This window comes from Leptonychotes weddellii, chromosome 5, assembly GCF_054177405.1.
Source record: "Leptonychotes weddellii isolate Sample4059 chromosome 5, ASM5417740v2, whole genome shotgun sequence".
Classification (NCBI taxonomy): domain Eukaryota; kingdom Metazoa; phylum Chordata; class Mammalia; order Carnivora; family Phocidae; genus Leptonychotes; species Leptonychotes weddellii.
In genome coordinates, this window is record NC_138373.1 from 47,128,508 (window position 1) to 47,141,717 (window position 13,210).

At 39.6% G+C, this 13,210-nt stretch overlaps 1 long non-coding RNA gene across 1 annotated transcript in view; it reads left to right on the forward strand.

The window, feature by feature from the left end:
• LOC115939251 (uncharacterized) overlaps positions 1-13,210 on the forward strand; it is a 30,247-nt gene that overhangs the window by 1,019 nt on the left and 16,018 nt on the right. Inside the window, exon 2 of the long non-coding RNA XR_014145472.1 lies at positions 9,321-9,407. This is a non-coding gene — a long non-coding RNA (uncharacterized LOC115939251). The remainder of the gene's footprint in view (positions 1-9,320; positions 9,408-13,210) is intronic.

A 13,210-nucleotide genomic window follows, 5' to 3' on the forward strand; every position in this document is an offset into this window, starting at 1 on the left:
TCTGCAAGGAAACTAAGAGATTTGAGAATTTACTGGTGAGAAGAGTATAGAAAAGAGTGAGCTTCAATTTTTCTTTACCTCAATACAAAGAGGGTTGTAGGAAGACCTGGAGTTATATTCAAGGAGACAACTTGGAATGTGGGTCCTGGAGAGGGTGGAAGGAGTGAGGGGTGCAGCGTCAGTTCTGCTGACTCTTAGGGAAGAAATGGCCAAGGCAGGTGCGGGGGACTCTGCCGCTTGGTGTAATAGTGCCAAAATAATTGACAGCAACAGAATGCTTTTATTACTTTTATGTAATATTCTTCTCTGGGGGGTTGGAGCACGCTGTTTCCTTCTCACAACCTCTTTAGGATGGGAATGGAAGAGAATTTTACACCACCTGGGAATGGCAGTACAGGACTATAATCGGACATGCTTAAAAGTACCTCACCAAACTGACCATTCCTAGACCTAAATACAAAGAGAGTAAAGAGGTGGACAACCCATTCAGCACGGTAGCAAACTCAGGTGGCCCCCAAAAGAGTGGCGAGGAATAAGGGAAAAGGGTATGTTGGTAAATGTGATACATTTCACCATGGGTCGCCCTCAGAGGAGGAGACAGCCACTCTGTTTCGCTGGGATACACAGAATAGGACAATTTAGGAAGGGGGAAGTTGGAGGCAGCTAGCATACACACACCAGGAAACAAAACCGAGGAACAAGGTCATCAAATAGTGGAAGCAGGACCTGGTATGCTTTCTGAGGTCTTAGGGGGTAGGCGGCAAGTGAGGAGGCTCGTTATACCTGGCCAGGTGTGAGGAGAAATGTCCATTCACTTCCCTTAAGCAAACCTTAACCAAGAGGTTCTTAACCTTTTTTGGGTCACTGTTTCCTTGGAGATTATGCTCAAAGCTCAGGGTCCCTTTCCCAGAAAATATGTGTAGGACACACAAAATTTTGTATCGTTTTCTGGGAGTCACTTAGACCCCTTGGAGCTCTCAAAGGTGGCAAAAGAGACTAAAGTGATAAAAAGGGATTAAATCCACTATGTTACTTGGTTCTCTTCCATTCCTCCCCCTTTCTTTCTTTAAAACCAAGCAGTAAACATCTGATGATGTTTTGAATGTTTCTAAAGAAACAAGCATACTATTTTATTCCCTAGCCTGGGATCCTTTCTTTTTTGTGATGTTTACTTAAATGCTATCCCCAAAGCCACAAGGTTATGCACTATACTGGTTGAGGAATATTTAGGATCCTTCCTGCCTTGGAGCATAAAATGAGATTTTATTATGCTTAAACTCTGGTGAAATCATTGAAAGTGTCACACCAAGAAGCAAATCCCTAGGGGAGAGATGAACAACTTTGCATTTTCAGTTAGAATAGAAATACGAGTTCCACATACAGAAGAAAATATTTTTTATATAATAAAGAATGAAATATTTTGAAGTAACAATGTTTTTAGATAATAATAATTTTCCCCAACCCTTTTACCTGGCTCAACGTAGATGGTCTATGAGTGAGTTGGTCTACAGAGGCCATAGGTCAGACCTGTCCTATTAACACATAGAGAAAATCAACAAATACTTTTTATTTTTCACATTGTGCAAATCACTATGTATTTTTTAATTTTTCATATGTGTAGAACATCTTTTTTTTTTTTTTTAAAGATTTTATTTATTTGACAGAGAGCAAGTGAGCACACAAGCAGGGGGAGCAGCAGAGGGAGAGGGAGAAGCAGGCTCCCCGCTGAGCAGAGAGCCCAATGTGGGGCTTGATCCCAGGACCCTGGGTTCATGACCTGAGCTGAAGGCAGACACTTAACTGACTGAGCCACCCAGGCGCCCCTCACTATGTCTTTATATAACAAAAAGTATGTATTCATAAATAGCCTTAGGTAAAGATTAATTATGATATTTAATAAAAAAGAGATTGCTTTAAGCAGTGGGTGTCTGTATTTGTTGCTTGAGCTGCCATAACAAAATACAGTAGACTGGGTGGTTTAAACAATCGAAATTTATTTTCTCCCAGTTCTGAAGACTAGAAGTCCCAGATGAAGGTCTAGCAGGCTCAGTTCTTGGTGAGAGCTCTCTTTCTGGTTTGTAGATGGCTGTCTTCTCACAGTGTCCTCACATCACGGAGAGAAAGAGAGTTCTGATCTTTTCCTCTTCTTTAAGGACACTAATCCCATCGTCAGCACCCCATCCTCATGACCTCATCTACACCTAATTACCTCCCAAAGCCCCTACCTCTAAATACCGTCATATTGGGGGTTAGGGCTTCAACATATGAATTTGGGAGAACACAATTCAGCTCATAGCAGTATCATTTTTGGTGAATTGAATGTAGCTTTTGTGTTGGGGTGTCCTGGAAAGTCATGTTGGAGATCTATTAAGGTTATTCCTTTGCCTCAACAGTATAAAGCCCTGAAAAGTTTTAGAACTACAGGTTTACAAATTATTAAAGTTCAGGGAAACCTGGTTAAATATTCCGTGACTTCATGGGGGCCAAATATACACCATTCTAAAACTCAGTTGATTATAAAGATTCAACATAGATTTTAATTGTTGACAAAGGTAATTTGGCTAGAGAACATTTAAGCAATCTTCACCCTAATTCTTAAAACTCTTTTGGAAATTCTGTCTTGAGAGAAATAGCGTTATGAAAATTTTCATCTTTAGCTCTCTGGAGTCCAATAGAAATATAATGCAAGCCATATATAGAATTGAAAGTTTTCTATTAGCCACATTAAAAAAACTAAAAATAAACCAGTTAAATTCATTGTAATATACCTTATTTAATTTAACCCAGTGTATTAAAAATGTTATCATTTGACATGTAGTCAATATGAAAATATTAGTAAGATATTTTATGTTCTTTTTTGTATGAAATTTTGAAAATGGTATGTATCTTATACTTAGAGGACAGATCAATTCAGATTAGCCAAATTGCAAGTGCTCAGTAGCCGCATACGGCTAGTGCCTACCACACTGGACAGCTCTGATTTAGAGGAACTATGTGATTTGAACCATGCTATTTATATATATATAGAGAGATGATTGCAACCTTGTTTGTTTTATAAATAACTCTCAAAAAGGAGATAAGCAGGATGGTATTATTGGGCTTGAAACTTTATAAATCTTTGATTGGAGTCTCTGGAATTGAGTATCCTGTCCTAGGTAGATTCTAGAATCCTTCAGGAAGATTTAACATGAGGATAAAGATGAACTTTTCAGTTGAATGATAATTGCCCATCAGAAGGGTCATGGAAAGAATGGGCAGCTCTACTTTAGTACCAATTATCAATTTATCAGTTTGTTGCTGGCCTAACTCAAGGTTCCTCTTTCATTTACTTTATGGGTTTTAGTTATTGTATTTTAACAGAATGGAAGTACTATTTCTAAGAGATGACTTAAGTGAAAATGGTATCTTGGAATGCTCCACAAATATTACCTTATATTGACATAGGACTTCTCTTATAGGAGTGCAAAGATATTTATACATTATCTAATTCTCTTAGTTGCTGTATGAGGTTGGTAAGATATTACTATTCCAATTTTGCAAATGAGGAAAATCCTAAAACTTTTTTAAGTGAAACTTAGGAATGGTATACTGGTTTTCTGATGATCTTAAATGTGATGCATTAACCTTGCTACATTTCTGTCATTTCTTTGAAATAAATATTTAATGTTCTTTTTTATTAAGATCTAACTTATATATGGTAAAGAATATAAATCTGACGTGTACACTTCAATTCCTTTTACTTAGGTATGCATCCATGTAAATTCCCTACCCCCAGATTAAGATACAGAACATTTCCAGCCCACCAACAGGCTCCCCTGTGGTTCCCCTGCCCATAACCCCCCAGGGAAACCACAGTTCTAACTTCTGTCACCATACCTCAATATGTGCCTGTTCTTGAACTTCATATAAATGGAATCATAGCATATGCTGTTTTGTGTCAGGCTTCTTTTGGTCAGCGTTCTATGTGTGAGATTCATTCATGTTGGGTATAATGGCAGTTCACTCTTTTCCATTGTGATGTGTTATTTCATCATCTAAATCTACCACAGTTTTTTTTTTAGTCTATTCTATTGTTGATGGATATTCTTGTACATATGCTTTTTTCTATTTTAATTGAGTATATTAATGCACCGTGTTGCATTCATTTCAGGTGTACAGTGTAATGATTTAACAATTCTATACATTACTCAGTGCTCATCAAGATAAGTGTGCTCTTAATCCCCTTCTATCTGTTTCATCCATCCCCCACCCCCACCTCTCCTCAGGCAACCACCAGTTTGTTTTCTGTTTTGAAGAGTCTGTTCTTTTATTTGTCTCTCTCTCTTTTTTTTTTTCTGTTTGTTTGGTTTGTTTTTTAAATTCCACATGTGAGTGAAATCATATGGTATTTGTCTTTCTCTGACTCATTTCACGCGGCATTATACCCTCTAGGTCCATGCATGTTGTACATGGCAAGATACCTCTTTTTTATGGCTGAGTAATGTTCCATGGTATATCTATACCACATCTTCTTTATCCTTTCATCTATGGATGGACACTTGGGTTGCTTCCATATCTTGGCTATTGTAAATAATGCTGCAATAAACATCGGAGTGCATATGTCTTTTCAAATTAATATTTTCATTTTCTTTCGATGAGTAACCAGTAGTGGAATTACTGCATCATATGGTAATTCTATTTTCCATTTTTTGAGGCATCTCCATACTGTTTTCCATACTGCACCAATTTGCATTGACACCTACAGTGCACGGGGGTTCCTTTTTTTCCACATCCTCACCAACACTTGTTGTTTCTCATGTTTTTGATTTCAGCCATTCTGACAGGTGTGAGGTGGTATCTCATTGTGGTTTTGATTTGCATTTCCCTGAACATCTTTTCATGTGTCTGTTGGCCATCTGGATGTCTTCTTTGCATGAATGTCTATTCAGTTCCTCTGCCCATTTTTAAATTGGATAATTTGGTTTTTTGGTGTTGAGTTGTATACTTTATGTATTCTGGATATTAATCCCTTATTGGATGTATCATTTGCAAATATTTTCTCCCATTCAGTAGGTTGCTTTTTCATTTTGTAGATGGTTTCCTTTGCTGTGCAAAAGATTTTTATCTTGGTATGGTATCAATAGTTTAATTTTGCTTTTGTTTTCCTTGCCTGAGGAGATATATCTAGAAAAATGTTGCTAAGGCCAATGGCAGAAAGATTGATTACTGCTTATGTTTTCTTCTCAGTTTATGGTCTCAGGTCTTACATTTAGGTCGTTAATCCATTTTGAGTTTATTTTTGTGGATGGTGTGGGAAAGTGGTCCAGTTTCATTCTTTTGTATGTAGCTGTCCAATTTTCCCAACACCATTTGTTGAAGAGACTGTCTTTGCCGTATTGTATATTTATGCCTCCTTTGTCATAGATTAATTGGCCATGTAAGTGTGGGTTTATTTCTGGGCTTTCTATTCTGTTCTATTGATCTATGTGTTTATTTTTAGGGCAGTACCATACTGTTTTGATTACTATAGCTTTGTAGTATATCTTGAAGTCTGGAATTGTGATACCTCCAGCTTTGTCCTTCTTAAGATTGCTTTGGCTATTTGGAATCTTTTGTGGTTCCATATAAATCTTAGTATTATCTCTTCTAGTTCTGTGAAACTGCTATTGGTATTTTGATAGGGATTACACTGAATCTGTAGATTGCTTTTGGTAATATGGACATTTTAACAATATTAATTCTTCCAATCCATGAACATGGAATAGCTTTCCATTTATTTGTGTTGACTTTAGTTTCTTTCATCAGTGTTTTGTAGTTTTCAGAGTACAAGTCTTGGTTATCCCTCCTTGGTTAAGTTTATTCCTAGGTATTTTATTCATTTTGATGTAATTGTAAATAGAATTATTTTCTTAATTTCTTTTCTGCTACTTTGTTATTAATGTATAGAAACACAACATATTTTTGTATATTGGTTTTGTATCCTGCAACTTTATGGAATTTTTAATGAATTCTGTAAGTTCTGTAACTATTTCTGATAGTTTTTTGGTGGGGTCTTCAGGGTTTTATATGTACAGTATCATGTCATCTGCAAATAGTGACAGTTTAACTTCTTCCTTACCAATTCAGATGCCTTTTTATTTCTTTTCCCTATCTAATTGCTGTCGTTAGGACTATGTTGAATAGACAGTACTATGTTCAATAAAAGTGAAGGGAATGGACATTCTTGTCTTGTTCTTGATCTTAAACAAAAAGCTTTCAGCTTTTAATGTTGAGTATGATATTAGCTATGGGTTTTTCACATATGGCCTTTATTATGTTGAGGTATGTTCCCTTGAAACCCACTTTTTTGAGAGTTAGTATAAATGGATGGTGAATTTTGTCAAATGTTTTTTCCACATCTATTATGATGATCGTATTATTTTTATCCTTCATTTTCTTAATGTGGTATGTCACATTGATTGACTTGCAGATATTGAACCATCCTTGCATCCCCAGAATAAATTCCACTCGAACATGGTAAATGATCCTTTTATTGTATTGTTGAATGTGGTTTGCTAATATTTTGTTGAGGATTTTTGCATCTATGTTCATCAGGGATATTGGCCTATAGTTTTCTTTCTTTTTGTTTTTTTGTAGTATCTTTGTCTGGGTTTTGGTACCAGCGTAATGCTGGCCTTGTAGAATATATTTGGAAGCTTTCCGTCCTCTCCGTTTTTTGGAATAGTTTGAATAGATATTAACTCTTCTGTAAATGTTTGGTTGAATTTACCTGTGAAAACATCTCATCCTGGACTTTTGTTTGTTGGGAGTTTTTTGATTACCAATTCAATTTTGTTACTAGTAATTGGGCTATTCAGATTTTCTATTTCTCCCTGATTCAATTTTGGAAGATTTTATTTTCTATTTAGCTTGTGTTTTCATTCTCAATGTTCCCCTTTTTTTTTTTTAAGATTTTATTTATTTATTTGAGAGAGAGAGAGCAAGAGGGAGCACCAGCATGGGGGTGGAGAGGTGGAGGGAGAGGGAGAAGCAGACTCCTCACTGAGCAGGGAGCCCGATGCAGGGCTTGGTCCTAGGACCCTGGGATCATGACCTGAGCTGAAGGCAGATGCTTAACCACCTGAGCCACCCAGGCACCCCCATTCTGCATGTTCTTAACATCCTTCATTTTATTTTTTGAGAGAGAGAGCGAGAGTGAGAGCAAGTGTGCACGTGAGCACTTGGGGGGGTGGGGCAAAGGAAGAGGAAGAGAGAATCTCAAGCAGGCTCCATGCTCAGCGTGAGCCTGGCACAGGGCTTGATCTCACGACCTTGAGATCCTGACCTGAGTCAAAAATCAAGAGTTGGAGGCTTAACCGACTGAGCCACCCAGGTGCTCAGCATCTTCATTTTAATGACTCTAATTTTATAAAACTATTTATGTCATGTTTAGAAATTATTTTCTATCTGTATAAACTTTTCTTTTAAACTTGAATTTGTCAGTATTTTAGTTTCCTGAGGCTGTTGTAAGACATTACCACAAACTTCGTGATTTAAAATGATAGAAATTTGGTCTCTCACAGTTCTGGAGGCCAGAAGTTGGAAATCAGTATTGCTGGACTATTGTCAAGGTGTCAGCAGGGCTGTGTTCCCTACAGAGGCTCTAGAGGAGAATCTGTTCCTTGTCTCTTTCTGTGCATTTTCTCATCCAGCTTCTGGAGGCTATGGGCATTCCTTGGCCTGTGGCCACATCATTCCCATCTTTGCCTCCGTCTTCACAACATCTTTTCCTCTGCGTGTGTGAAGTCTCTCTCTGCCCCTCTCTTATGAGGACTCTTATGATGGCATTTAGGGGCCACCCTGATTATCTAGGATCATTCCCTCTCTCCCCTTAATTTAATCACATCTGCAAAGTTCCCTTTTCCATAAAAGGTTATATGCACAGGCTTCAAGGATTATGACATGGATCTTTTGGAGATCCATTATTCAGTCTCATAGTCCAATTCACTCCAGAGTAACTAAAACTTAAGGCAAGATGGTGATATTATAGACAAAGTTCTGGCTGGGAGTTGGAAGACTTGAGTGTAACTACTTGTGCAAAATTTTAATATCTGTGGGCTTCAGTTTCTTTATAGGAATAGTAATATATGCCTTATCAACCCTATAGTTGTTTGGTGGTGAAATTCTGCATATAAAAGGGATTTGAGGGACACCTGGGTGGCTCAGTCAGTTAAGTGTCTGCCTTCAGCTCAGGTCATGATCATGATCTCAGGACTCTGGGATCAAGTCTCGCATCAGGCTTCTTGCTCAGTGGGGAGCCTGCTTCTCCCTCTGCCTGCCGCTCCCCCTGCTGTGCTTTCTCTCTCTCTGACAAATAAATAAATACAATCTTTAAAAAAAAAAAGGGATTTGAAATATTAAGATTAGGGTTGTGTAGTATTAATCCATGTTATATTTGAGGAGATGCAATTCAGTACTTTACTCCTGGATTGCAATTCTCATTTTTGCAGCCTCAGAGGGTCCAGGCTGTGGGGGGAGTTAACCTGGATTCTATCACAAACATTGGAGACAGTGTAGCTTCATAGTTTGGAGTGTCCCTCTGGTATCAGACTTTTTGGGTTTGAAGCCCAGCTTGATTGCTTCCTAGTGGTACAGTCTTGGACTACTTGGGGTCTGAAATAATAGAGTACCCTTCCAGCACTCTATCCAGAGACAATTTAATATAAAGAATTGTTAACTAGTAGAAGGGGCTAGCTACTTACAGGAGTAAAAGTTGCGTGCCAACCACTACCTCTTGGCTGAGGAGAGGAGACAATAAAGGAACTAAGGGCCAGGCTGGGAGTCAGTCCTCTTCAGAGAAGCTGTGGGTACCTCAGGAACATGCAGCCTGCTGGTGGGAAAAGACTTTCCAGAAGGTAGGGCCAGAGCTGTGCTGCAGAAGCAGCCAGGGAGGACAGTGTGGCCCAAGGTACAGCTGGGACTCCTCCAAGTGGCCTTCTGGTTTCTCCTGCCGAAGAACGAACATGGAGGGCTGGGGCCTGCAGGGGAGGGTCTTCCTGGGGCTGCAGCCTTGCAGTGTCCCTCTGGTGCCCTCTGTTGACACAATATTTGGCCAGTCCCAGCTCACAAAACAGGGCAAAGGAGGATGGGTTTGGAGCTGAGAAACAGTACATTGATAACCGGCAGTTATTTATTCTCTTACGCTTTATGTTCTTTGTCTGAGAAGCTGCGGATAATAATTGTGTCCCCAGGTAAAACTATTGTAAAAAAGTAAATGAATTAATGCATGTGAGTGCTTAGACCAGTGGCTAGCATAGTCTATATCAACTATTCCAACCGATCTTATTTATTCCTCATTCCAGGTCTGTGTCAGCAGCTGATACAGAGAGAACAATGCGGCACTGCGTCTGCCCTCATGGAGCCTCATCTTTAGCACCTTGGATGACATGGTCAGATCTGAGACACTTCCTAGTTTATATTTTAAGGAATAATACTATCTCAAAGCCCACCCTCAAGAATTTAAAAAACTTCTTCCCATAGAAGAAGAATTTTTTTTTTTTTGATCTAGTTCTTTTTAGCCAAGACATATGCATGCTATTTTTCTGTCTGACTCTGTAAACGGAGAAATCAGTGCCAAATAAGTGACTTCCTTTAACCAATCCTTAACTGCCTGCTGTGGGTCAGGCAGTGTTCTAGGTACCAGGAATACAGAAGTGAACAAGACAAAAATGTAAAATTTCTGTCCTCATGGAGCTTAGATTCTAGGTAAGGGCCAGAGGAGACAGACAATAAACAAACTAAAAAATAACGTAAACGTGGTAAATACTTAGGTGAAAATTAAAACTGGGAGTGAGGATAAACTTGATTCTTCTCAAGTCTCACTACTTAAAAGGAACTGTGTGCGTATGTTTTGCTGCCAGATCCTTGTCCATTCAGCAATTCTGTATCAGTTGTGGAAACCAGAAACCCCAGGATCCCAGCAGAGCCTGTGCTGGGAAAGTTTTCCTTTTCACACAGAGGAATTCTGGTTAAATTGGAGTTCGGTTCTCTTTTTTTTTTTTAGTCTTCATACTATAAACATGTGCACTTCTTCATTCAATTCAGATTCAGTGTACCCAGTTTCACATATACTCTGTGGGCAATAATGTCCGCTTCCTTAATTCTCTCTTAACTGCCAGATTGTTGGTGACGATGTCTAGGGAGTTTGCTAAACCTAATCTTTTTCACCTGTATGTCTGAATGGGCACATCTCCTTAAATCTGACTAGGACCTTTGTGTTAAATTCTTAAAAAAAAAAAAAAATTCTTTCTCTCTTAAATATTCATGGGAATGGCTGATTTCCAACCTATGAAATGAAAGGAGAAGCTTTAGGCTAATCTCTTCCATTTAATTCCCCCCTGCAGAGACTTTAGAAACAGGTCTGAAAATTATAGGAACCACAAATTTAAAAAGTGTTAGTTTGATATGTCTGAAATTAATGCTTTAATTTATTCACCACAGAATGTCTTCACACATCGCTGTTTTGTGTAATTTATACCATATACTGTCTACTCAAGTTAATGTGTGAAGCATGGTTAAATTATGCCTAAAAAGGAATATGAAAACTATCTACAATATGGTGACGGGAAAAGGGTCTAAGTAGGAGTAATGGGGCAAAATTTAAATAAGACAAATTGAAATAGAAGCTTCAGAAAAACTGTCAGGTGTCTAAGATGAGCCTAACTGGAACACGCTCCCCAGAAAAGACTTTAAGACATTCAGAGAAGTCTACTGGGAAAGGGGCAGACAAAGTTCTAGAAAATATTTCTGTAGGGAACACGTAATTGTACATGTGGCCTAAAAAATGGACTAGATAATCTAATAAGCTTTTGTGTGTCTCTTCAGTTTTCAGTCTTTGGTTAATCATGTCAAAGAAGCTTTGGGATAAAGATCAAATGAACAATTCTAGAGAAAAAGGAGACGTATTTTGTCAATATGATTTCATTTGTTCTTTTCCCCAAAGTGTATAGCATGCTGACAGGACTGTCATTCATTTTTCTTATGGCTAATTTAATGCTGGTAAAGGGTGCCAAACCCACAGCTCGGGAGAATGCGGTCTGCCCTTCACTCCCCCCGACCTTGTGCTCTGTCTCCTTCTCAAGGCGTCTGGGGGAGAACCGTAAAGGCAGGATGCTCTCTGGGTGATCTGGTTTTGTTTTGTTTTTGAGATTAATAATACAATACTAGTTAGTGTTTTTAAATGTTAGCCATTTGGAGATTGCATTCATTAATTCACTGAAACTCCTACTTATGTGCAAAGCTCTTGCTGCTAGGTTTTAGGCCATGTGGGAAATACAGGCCTCTGGGAAACTGCGCCTGACTTCAGTGAGTGTACAGTTTGGAAAGCTGCTAAAATGAGAAAGAGCTGCTGTCTTTACATGGGCCATCACTTCTAAAACACTGAAGGCACAATGGGAAATGGAATTCAGATTAGGGGCTGGGGAGAGGGGATGTGCAGGAAGAGGTCACTAGGTTGGGTGGGTCTAAGTTTATTTCCGGAACTCTGTGATGTTTAATGGCCTTGTTTTTACTCTTATGTTAATCAGGGCTCTCCAGAGAAACAGAATCAATAGGGGATATAGATATAGACACAGATAGAGAGATTCCTTTGAGGAATTGACTCAGGGGTAAGAAGTCTCACAGTCTGATTCTGGAAGCTGGAGACCCAGGAAGGACAGTGGTGTAGCTCAGTCCAAGTCTGAAGGCCAAAGAACCAGAGGGGCTGAGGCTGTAACTCTCAGTCCAAGGGCTGGAGAGGACTGATGTCCCAGCTCAAGCAGGCGGGGAGGAAGCCAAAGGGGCAAATTCCTCCTTCCTCTGCCTTATCATTTTCTTCAGACCCTCAACGGTTTGGATAATGCCCACCCACTTGGGGAGGGCGATCTACTTTACCGGGGCCACCGAGTCAAGTGCTCATTTCATTTGGAAACACCTTCACAGGCACACCCAGAAATGACATTTAATTTGAGCGCCTATGTCCCAGTCAGTTTGATGCATAAAAATAACCATCACAGCTCTTAAGTCGTATTTCAGCAAAATAGCCTAAGTTTTGGACTTTGTTAGAGGAGACCTCGCAGGACAGTCTCTTACCTGTTGTCCGGGCCTTCACTTAAACCTCATCCTCTTTCACTCACACCCTGAGTGCCTCTCCTTGATCCCCTGCTGTGTTCTCTGGGCGGGGGGGGCAAGGCTTGCTCTGTTTTCATGTGGGCTGAATTGCCTCATTGAGCCCAACCTCCTATGAGCCCCCAGCTGCCGCTGCTGCCCCCAGAACTAGCACAGCCCCAGTCCACTCTGAGGACGGGGCCAATCAAGGGCCTCTCGTTGTCTCTGCAGCATCCTGGATATTTGAATCTTTGCTTAAGAACGTTTGAATGAGGGGCGCCTGGGTGGCTCAGTCGTTAAGCGTCTGCCTTCGGCTCAGGTCACGATCCCAGGGTCCTGGGATCGAGCCCCGCATCGGGATCCCTGCTCTGCGGGAAGCCTGCTTCTCCCTCTCCCACTCCCCCTGCTTGTGTTCCCTCTCTCGCTGTGTCTCTCTCTGTCAAATAAATAAACAAAATCTTTAAAAAAAAAAAAAAAAAAAGAACGTTTGAATGAGATCTGTGTCTTTGGGGGGATATGTAGTTTTTAAAAAAGCAAAGCAAAACAAGTAAACTGGATGTCTGCTATAAAACTTAAGTGATCTGGTACATCTGGTTTCATAAATTGATTATTAGTAATTAATAATCCATGTAAATACGTTATACCATTCTAGTAAATTTTGCTAATTTCATTGAAGTAGTTTATGTTTCAAATAAGATGTAAATATATTCTGTATTTGCTTTGAAAGTAATGATCAACCCCCGTGAAGCTACGGGGCACTAGTTTCAATGTCTGAAGAATTAAGCTGAAACTGCTTTTTCTTTTCTTACGAGGGTGAGCAGAATTGGAAGGTAAGCAAGTGAGAATAAACCAGATTAGACTGTGTTTATCTCTGAAAGTCTTCACTTTTTGACTCAATCTGTATTAGCGTTTTTTTTTTTTTAAAGATTTTATTTATTTATTTGAGACAGAGAGAATGAGAGACAGAGAGCATGAGAGGGAAGAGGGTCAGAGGGAGAAGCAGACTCCCTGCCGAGCAGGGAGCCCGATGCGGGACTCGATCCCGGGACTCCAGGATCATGACCTGAGCCGAAGGCAGTCGCTTAACCAACTGAGCCACCCAGGCGCC